Below are 7,433 nucleotides of genomic sequence, written 5' to 3'. Positions count from 1 at the left end.
TTTTTTTCTGTTCAGTGGTTGCTGTTTCCTGAGTGGAAACATGAAAGATGACAGGGTGCTTTCAATAGAAAATAAAGTGAGAGGGTTGATGGAGGACACAGGGGGTGGGAATGTTAAAATCAGTCTCCTTGTTGGAGGGAAGGGCTCCTCCATTAGGCCCTGGTCTTCTGCCTTTATACACTGAGGCTGGGTCTACACAGACTAAACATCTGCCTGAACCCAAATGAAAAGACGCTAGCTATTTTATCTACACTGGTGGCAAATGTATGACACACATATAACCATTCCATTCCTGTGCCCTTAACAGACATCACTAATCAATTACAGCACTCCCTTCTGCCTCATTCAAATGCAGCATAGACTCATTCTTAGCATAAACAGCTTTCCATACCATTAGATCTGGTGTGTGAATTGAAATCTGTTCACCTTGGTCTGTATGTAGCCAAGTAGTATAAAAACTTGGAAACTTTTGCATGTTGGCTGAGGGTTTTGTTTTGCTTTTCTCCAGGTCTTTGGCTTGACTTAATCTAGATGCTTGCTAGGTAGAATCTGAGAGCTCTAGAAAGGGCCACCTGAAACACCGCTGTTACAGAGGCATTCCTTGAGGTCCCCTTTAAAGGTAGGAACTGGGAAGATCTTTGTGAATCTTTAGTGTGGATCCTGGGATAGCATCAGAGCTGGGGAACTTTGAGAAAGGAGAAAAGGAAAGATGGGGAGCTTGACCTTCTTGGCTGAGTTTTCTATGTGGGTTCAAAACGGGACAAGAAACAACGATGACAACATTACACAACAGCCACATATCTCTCGCATTCGCAGGTCATGTTACCATTTACAACGTGCTCTCCCAGAGAGAACCACCCCAACCCTGATGGTCGTCATAGAAGAATGCAGCTCCATGTTCCAGATCCCAGTTTTTCAGCACAACCTGGATAGTCTGGGTTTTTGTATGAAATCTCCCAATTTTCAAATGCTGGTTTATATTTTTTGAAAAGCACCACGTGGGTCACCAACAAAGCATCTCCCACAACAAAACATGCCCACGTGTTATGACCTTTACCCTGTGCTCTATGCTCCGGAGAGGCTGGCAGTTCTCTGTAAATGCCATGTTCTTTGGTCTCCGTGGCTTCCCACGTCCTGATCCCTGTGCTGTCTCCTGAGGTCAGCTTGTCCTCGTGTTGTGCTTGTACCAGCTCTGTGGCTCTGGGCCAGAAGAGGGAACATATTGGTGACTCAGTTGCCTCCTCCATAAGGTGAAATGAATAATGTCACCTATGTCAAAGAGCAATGGGGATGTGAGGTGTTAGAAAGCACTTGGCCCATCGTAGGTGCTAAGCCAGGGTGAGCGAACATCCTCTTTGTCATTCTTATCATCCTTCTGCTCTGGGTTGTCACCTCCTCTGAGAAGCCTTCCTAGACTCCTTAAGGACAGACCATGTGCTCTCCCCGCTTGATCCAGTAGCACACGTGCACCCCCGTCCCGGCACCCAACCATGGTATTGACTGTTTGTTCACGTCTCAGTCTCCCTCTGACTGTGAGCACCTTGAGAGGAGGAACTATGTCTTTCTTTCCATATGCGACTCCTAACAACTCCCGTCCCGTAAGAGGCCTCTGTAGAGGCCGGCTGTACAGACGGCCCACGAACGAATGGGGGGTTGGCGGACTGATCGACTGGGTCAGGGCTAGGCTGCTTCTGGAGGCACGGCAGTTGGGCTTGCCTGGCCCCACCACAGTGTGACACCCATCCCTCCCGGAGGCTCCGCTGGCTGATGGAAGCAAGGAAGCAGGAAGTGTAACTGACAGACACTGACCAGCCCCCTTTCACTTCAGGTGTGAATGAAAGAAACTGAGCCCCTTGTGAGCTGGGCGGGGGTGGTGGTGCGTGAGTCATGGTGTGTCAGAGAGATTTTTTTGGATGCATCTTTCAGTTTCAAAAGCATGAAACACTCTTAACTATGGCTTGAGAATCTGCAGTGCCAAATGCCTGTGATGACTGTGTCCCAAACAGGACGCTGCTGTCTGTGTCTGGTAAAGTACCTGGGAGTTTTTTTTTGTTTTTTTTTTTCGCTCCAACCAAGGGTGGTGGCTGAGCTGTGGGGCTTTACAGTGATGTTATGGTCCCATACAGTAGAGTTCCTGAACCTCTGAGCCCTGACTAATGCTTCTGTCCTTGAGCTGGTGTTAAAAAAAAAAAGTACACAAAAACCCTCTGTGGTCACGACCAAGATGTGATTGATGATAGACTCTGAGCCCCGAGAGTCTCACCAGCCTACTCTGGCACGTTCTGGGGATGCTGTGAAACTCGACAGAGCTGCCTGTCATCATGAGAGAACCAAGCGAGTGGGGGTAAGAAATTCAGATCAGCACGAGCGATGCGTCTCGCCGGCTGTACAAGCAGGCGCCTGCCGGAAGCTGCCTCAGTGGCACAGTCAGGTCTTTGCTGGGAATGTTGAGGTTTTTTCCGTTTTCTCATTTTCCATGACTCGAATACAGTTATGACCCGGGACTTTTTGTGGGGGGGGTCCCGGCTGAATGTTTGTGATTTTCGGGAGTTCTGGTGGGAGTCGGGTGCAGCACTGATGGGGTGAATCTGAAACTTACCCCAAATTTGTGTTCCATTCATCATTACCAACTACCCACATCATGTGGGTCATGTGTGTTGAAGAGATGCCTGGTGTGGCTGAAAGAACACAGGATTTGGAGTGAGGGGGTTTGCTCCTTCCCAGATAGTTTGGGGGGACAAGTTCCTCTACCTCTCTGACCCCCGAGTCCTCATCTTTAATAATGCATTTGTGATATTGGATCAGTGGGAAGGAATTCAAGGGACAATGTGCGGATGGGTCCTGGCACAGAGCGGGTGAAACATGGCTGCTGTCATTGGTGCCCCCTGTGCCCATCCCCACGCTCTGGACAGATTGACCTTGAAGCTGAACAAGGTCAACCTCAGGGCCACTCACTTGCATGGATCCTTCCATGGTCTTTATCTAATTTTATTTGTGTACTGTTGGATTCTTTTTAAAGAGGGCCCACCAAATTGTATAAGCTTCAGGCCCCCCAAAGCCAGATCCATCCCTGATCATGTATCACAAATAATTAAGAGCTGGCTCTGTTGGCTAAGTGTCAGCATCTTGGCTTCATCTAGGATCCAGCTACTGGCAGATTTGTTCATCTTGTTTGCAGTTGTTATGAAAGGGGCTTATTTACTACCCTGGGTAAGAATCATACCCTTGCAAGTGGGGAGGGTATAGCTCAGTGGCAGAGTGCGAGCTTAGCATGCATGAGGTCCTGGGTTCCATCCCCAGTACCTCCATTTGAAAAATAAATGAAACTTATTATCTCCCTCCCCCATAAATAATTTTTAAAGAAGAAAATTTGGTATAAAAATAATTTAAAAAAGAAAAATTTGTAGCCTCATAGCCTTGGGACTAGTCCACCTGTGTGGATAATCACTGTGGATAAGGGCCAGTGTGGTACACATTTGCATTAGCTTCCATGGCAGAGAGAGTAGTAAGTGTGAAGGGCTTGGTCCTCACAAAGAGTTTCTTAGCTTACAGTGACAGCACACACGTGGTGCTCCACAAGATCTCACAAGTAGGGTTCTAACAAGCTGATGACCACCTGTGGGCAGGACAGGGGTCATTGTTAACCCTTTCAGCAGGTGCACAGACAGACCCAAATTGGTCAAGGAGCTCATTAAGGTCTGCCACTCAGAGGCACAGCTAGAATTCAAATCCAAGTTGCTGAAATTCCACAGTCAGTGCTTTTCCAGCTGCCACCATGTTTCTCCAAGAGGCTGCCCTCCAAGAAGGACCAGGGTGGATCTGCTGACTAGTATCTACTCATTATGGAGAGTGACCCCCACCTGAACTCTACCTGGGTGGGTCAGCGAGGGTAAAAGTGACTGGGGATGGGGTGGTGTGTGTGCTGGGCTGTGTGCTCAGCCGAGTCACCAAGTCTCTTAGTCCGGCCAGGTGCATGCTACCCTCTGGGGTTTGCAGGAGAGGAGACTGGGGCTCACTCAGAAGGTAGAGGCTCCCCCTCCCCAACCCCTTCTCCTTATGATCAGGTTCAAGATTAAGCTGAAGAGGTTGGTAGTGGTTTGCTTGATGAAGAACCAAAATCCCCACTTAAGATGCGATGACCCTTTGATTTTGTGACTCTGTTTTTCTCCTCTTGACCTAAACGTTGGGTATGGCGTGAAGGGAGATTTTCTTGTGCTTTGGTTGATGCTAAACATTACCGATCTAATGTTAACCCTGCATTAGCTGCAGCCAACCTACATGTATAGCTTCAGCTGGGGTACGCATCAGTGTTAGAGACCCAGCCTATGAGGACCCTAGGATGTGCAGGACTGGAAGGGACTTCTGGATGTGCCTAGTCTTAGGGTTGCAGATTCAGATGCCCAAGGGGCCGGGCGGGTGACCATGCCATGTGAATCAAGCCAGGGAGGGGCCGAGGGGGAGTGGCAGGGCTGTGGCATTCCAAGTCAAAAATATCAAAACTCCATGCTGACCAAACAAGATTTGTCATTCTGGGCAAATTTGGCCCCATGCTGTCACTTTGCTGCCCACATGTGCTCAAACATTCACTACACCGGCAGGAGAACCAAGGTCCTGGGTGGGAGAGACTTCCCAACGTCCAGCTAGACCATGAATTAATTCATGAGGCTGAGTTGTGTGTCCTTGTAAATTTTTTTAAAGCCCTTCATTTGCATATAAGGTTTCAGAGTTTATTAAGTGTGTGGTCACACAAACTGTTTTAGTGGGTCCTCATTATAGCCTCACCTTAAATATGAGGAGATTGAGGATCAGAGAATTTTGCCAACTTCAGCCCCAGGTTGGGTGACTGTAAATCCTGCTTGTCTGGGACAGTCCTGACTGACACGGAGTGTCCCACCGTCAGTTCTAACGGCTCCCTTTGAGTTGGGGATTGGCTGATACAAACTACTATGTACAGAATAGGTCAGCCACAGGGTCCTATTGTACAGCACAGAGAACTATCTTCAACGGCTTAATAGTAAGCTGTAATGAACAAGATTATGAAACAGAATATGTATAATATATATATCTATATAACTGAGTCATTATTCAGTACACCAGAAACTAATACAACACTGTAAAAAACCAAAACACTACATGAAAAAAAAGCCCCCTTTGCTGCCCAGAGTGCCCTGGCTCGAGGGACAAATCACAGCCACGCCAGCCAGGAGGTCCCTGCAGGGTCTGGACTTGGCCCTTTTCTCTGGCCCTGAGCCAGCACAGCTCACGCGTGGCCGAGCAGCTCTGGCCCCTGAGCTGGTGCATTTCCCTCTGCTGTCTCCCCGTGAGAAGGACAGCGACAAGGATGCTTAAGTGACCCCTGGGAGAGGCTGGGCAGTGTGGCTGTTAGGAGGAGCCCAGGCTCTGGTGTCTGTCTGACCCCAGTCCCAATCCAGACCCTGCCACCTTCCCATCTAAGCTACCTAACCTCTCTGAGCCTCAGTTTCTGTATCTGTAAAATGAGGGTGATCACAGCAGTGACCGCACAGCCTAGCACGAGGATTAACTGAGAGGACGCGGGGAAAGCGCTCAGCACACAGCTCATACCGACCTTGGTAATTACCACGGGGCTGATGGGGAGTGTTTGGAACTGGTTAACCTTGGCCCCTGTGGGGAAAGTGTCACCGTCTAAGACACTGGAGGCAATTTGAAGCCCAAATCACTGGCCGGTGGTGGGTAATGGCCTGACCTGTTTCGGAGCATGAAGTCCTGGGCTGACCTACGTGCTCGGGAGAGCTGGGGCCACGTGGGAGCTTGGTGGGGTGGGACTGGGTGGGGCTGGGGCTGGGCCCGCTGCAGTCTTTGTGACTCTGCACTTGTCTCACAGAGGAGGTGGGTTTGGAGTTGAGTTGCTGGAGTGGGAGGTGGCAGGTTGGCTGGGGTGCACTTTGGGATTCAGCTAAGATGTGTTTTCCTAGAACTGTGCTGTCAGGGTGTAGATGGTCCTAGAGTCAAGGAAAGGAAACCTTGAACAGGTGAAGTTGGCGGGGCCGCAGGGCCCTTGGGACATGCGGGTTTGAAGGCATCGTCTAGGCAATCCAGGGAAAACACCCAGAACACAGCCACGCCATGATTTAGAGATGTGGGGGCCTGAAATCCAGCCTGGCTCCCTTAAGGGCCTAGCGACTCTCCGCCTTGGCCTGGCCATGCTTTAGAATCCCTTGGGGAGCTTAAAAAATCCTTCCATCCAGGCTGCACCACCCCCAACCAACTGAGTCAGGATTCCTGGGGTGGCCACAGACATCAGGTACGCTCTGAGCTCAGCCCTCATTCTGCAAATTATGATCAGACCCACTTGTGACTGAGTACTAATTCTTCTTGTGAGCAAATGGGGGTAATTATTGCTGGAAAGCACTTTGTAAACCATCAGGGGGCCACGCAGGCATAAGGTCATAACCATCAATCTATCCAACAGTACCGCATCCCGCTGACAAATGCGATTCGTCAGGTGCCCCTGCCTCGGTATTTACCCTATGGATCGTTCGTGCCCCACGTCTGGTCATGCGTGGGTGCAATGGAGCAGGGACGAGATGAGGGAGAGCACTCTTGGGTCTTCACAATGCTGACCTGGGGTCTGCGCTGCCCGGAACTTGCAGGCAGCAGCGTGGTGACCGGCTGTGGGTTGGCGGGCCAGCTCTGTCACCGCCGGCCACATGACTTCCTCTCTCCAGGCCTCAGTTTCCTCCTTTGTACGTGGGGCTCTATGTGCCTGCTCTCACGGGGTGCTGTGAGAAGCCAGTGCAAGGCTTCTGCTCGACCGTGCACTCTGCAGCATCAGAGCCCTGCACCTCTGAAGCCCTGGTGTCAGGCTGGGGGCTCCTCTTTTTTTTTTTTTTTTTAACTTTGGCACAGCAAACTAATGATCTACTCTGATATCTCAGTCTTTCTCTATTTGCATTTCTACTTCCCTGCATTATTGGGGGCTAAAGGTTCTCAAATTTCTTGAGAATTACCTGGTGTGCTTTTTAAAATGCAAGTTTCTGGTTTCAGTTGGTCTGAGGGGCAGGTGAAACCTAGAATCTGCATTTTCTTTTTTTTTAAAGATAGCTATTGAATTTTAATTATTTTTATTGTTTTTTGGGGGAAGTAATTAGGTTTGTTTGTTTGTTTGTTTGTTTTAATGGAGGTACTGGGGATTGAACCCAGGACTTTGTTCATGCTAAGCATTCACTCTACCACTGAGCTATATCCTCCCCCCAAAATCCGCATTTTTACAAGTGTCGTCAGGGAGAGTGTTGCCTGGATGATTTCTATAGTTCAGAGCTCTATTCCTTCCCTCTTTTGTTTATCCTGACCCTGTCCCTTAACGCATCTCCTCTGGACACCTGCTCTTGAGCTTTGGAGGAAATAGACCAGGTTTGAGCTCTGCCCTGTCTCTAATGCTGTGAGACACAGGA

At 49.4% G+C, this 7,433-nt stretch overlaps 1 long non-coding RNA gene across 1 annotated transcript; it reads right to left on the bottom strand.

Annotated features, from left to right (window-relative positions):
- Positions 1 to 800: 800 nt before the first annotated feature.
- Positions 801 to 5,777, bottom strand: LOC140699067 (uncharacterized). Its single transcript, XR_012077087.1, has 2 exons — positions 5,588 to 5,777; positions 801 to 1,269 (listed from the first exon to the last, which is right to left on the bottom strand). It is a non-coding gene; the product is annotated as an uncharacterized lncRNA (long non-coding RNA).
- Positions 5,778 to 7,433: the final 1,656 nt, after the last annotated feature.

The sequence above is a fragment of the Vicugna pacos genome, chromosome 10 (assembly GCF_048564905.1).
Source record: "Vicugna pacos chromosome 10, VicPac4, whole genome shotgun sequence".
Taxonomy (NCBI): domain Eukaryota; kingdom Metazoa; phylum Chordata; class Mammalia; order Artiodactyla; family Camelidae; genus Vicugna; species Vicugna pacos.
The sequence above is the reverse complement of the archived record's forward strand: the minus strand, read 5'-3'. Positions and strand labels throughout refer to the sequence as shown.